This window comes from Mytilus californianus, unplaced genomic scaffold (genome assembly GCF_021869535.1).
Source record: "Mytilus californianus isolate M0D057914Y unplaced genomic scaffold, xbMytCali1.0.p SCAF_6, whole genome shotgun sequence".
NCBI lineage: Eukaryota > Metazoa > Mollusca > Bivalvia > Mytilida > Mytilidae > Mytilus > Mytilus californianus.
Genome location: NW_026262712.1, coordinates 88,042,543 through 88,045,063, shown reverse-complemented (window position 1 = coordinate 88,045,063; position 2,521 = coordinate 88,042,543).

Sequence of the window (2,521 nt, the reverse complement as noted above, 5' to 3'; positions counted from 1 at the left end):
AGCTTATTTGGTCATTTTAATATGCATGGAAATAGACATTCCTCTGTTATAAGAGAACTTAATTGATTTTATGCGAAGTCAAATCAATGAAATGTATTTTGCTGTTAATTTAAAGTTATCAGCGTACCAACAAAGGCTTGAAAGGTTTAATTATATTGGGTTGCCACATCAAAATATGGAATTTGACATCAACTTAACGTAGGCGAAACTTCCGCAGATGCTAGGGTGAAAACAGGATATGGTCATTTTCTAAAATTGCTTACTGATCACAGTTCTCAAAATGTATAAGAAGATACGCTCAGATTAATTTCATTTAAAGAAAGTACATTTTGTACTTCTGTGTGATTGATTTTGCATTATTAATATATTATAAAGTGCATTTGGCTAAAAAATATTATTACTGTAATTCATTGATATTTTTCTTCATTTGCAAAATGTGATATCATTGCTGTCTGGAATTAAGTGAATTAAAATTATTCTTCGAACGAGCTCAGTTCGAGTTCTATCAGTGAGATATTCAAAATACTAACGATAAATACATAATATATACTTTTTTTTTTTTGAAATTAAAACAGATAGACATTACGACTCACAAAGATTTTTTTTAATTCGTATGTTACCAGTATTATAGTTTTTGTCGTAATTTTTGTCAATCATTGAAATGAACTAGACTCTGGTCGTTTTTAATATCTTAATACTGGTATATATTTTCCTACATGTTATTTCGTCTGTTCATATCTTACAATATGACCATTTATAAATCATTAAAGTTTTTTTATATTTATTTCATCTATTTCTATTTTTTTTTGGGCTTCTATCTCATTGACATATGCCCCACATCTCACTTTAGTAATAACCAATACTATTGGAAAGTCATAATTAAAACAATTTTATAGCTACGGTACATGTGGGCAGATATACTTTGTTATTATTTGTCCACACTAAGTCACAATAGATAGTAGATCTTTTATTTTTCATGCGTAAGAAGTTGAGTACTTGTATTTATATTTCTAATGCTATATAATTAAATAATTGTTTTTTCTATCTTCTATAATTGATATAATTGTTCAATTGATTTTCACCATGGGTTATTGGCCGTTTGAAAGTTATCTGGTAAAAATTAACTTTCTTTCCATATAACATCCCAGTTTCACATAAACAACACCTTACAGAATCGTTTTTATTTCAAAATAATGAAGAACAGTATACGTATACGTTAAAAGCGATGAGTATGTTTTGTACGGAAGTTTTTTTCAACCTAGAGTGGTAGTGTTAAAATTCCGAAGGCATGCTAAATATTTTACAGAAGGAACCAACCCACTTTAATCTAAATGAACATTTGATCACATCACATTCTTCATCAATACGGCTTGGTACAAAAACGGAAACAAAAAGTATTTCGTGATCAGAGAAACAACTTTAATAGTATTCTATATACCAGAACTTACATCCATATTCACTTATATTACTTATCCTCTATTTAAAAAATATATAAAGGCTAAAAATACGAGATGATATCCCGGCAGCTAAAATTATCAGTAGTATGCGGATTTTTTTTACAAAAATCACAATAGATAGTCATTTTTTGTTTCCTACAATTAACAAGTATATTATCTAGTATCTTTGATTTTTTTCGGAGCTCTCAGATATGTTAACCGGATTTAGATACAGAAAAGAGCAGCTGACTGTTGATAAATTAATCAATCTGAGCTGATATTTGCACAACAGTAACAGGGCGGGAAATAAAGGCGATTTTCTTCAGAAAATTTTAGTAATCCACTAAAAATGACAATGGACCAGGTATTGAAAACAAAATATTGACTCGTAGTATTTTATTTACACATTATCAAGAATTTTAAACATACATGTACAGTTTATTATATATATGCTATACTGTTTGATATATAATAAAAGACATTTCAGGACAATAAGACATGTATCACTTATGTAGACAACAAAAAACTTATTATTCCCATTTGTTGTATGAGTTTAAAATACCAATGCTACAGGTAATATATCTTTGTCAATATGTATCAAATTGTCGTTGTTTTATCATTTTTCGTTTCTCTTACACGTATTGGTTTTTTTTCTTTCATTCTTTGTTTCTTGGTTGTCTGGTCCCGAAATTATTCTCTGGATTTTAATTGATGACTGTTTTCCAAATGTTCCTAGTCTCCTGCTTTCTTATTTAGTACTTTAGTTTGAATGTAAATTTATAGCGATTACCAAATTAATCCTGGCACTACTGAAACTTTAAATTCTATGCTGGTGACAACCATGTTAGTATATTAACCACACTGTCGCCCTAGTGATAGCATACAGCTATATAACACTGTCGCCCTAGTGAGAGCATACAGCTATATAACACTGTCGCCCTAGTGAGAGCATACAGCTATATAACACTGTCGCCCTAGTGAGAGCATACAGCTATATAAGAGAGCTCGATTAACACAATATTGTAATGGGGAAAAAAACATAGAAACGAGCACATTTTGATATTGTTCTGCAACTTATTCGCCGT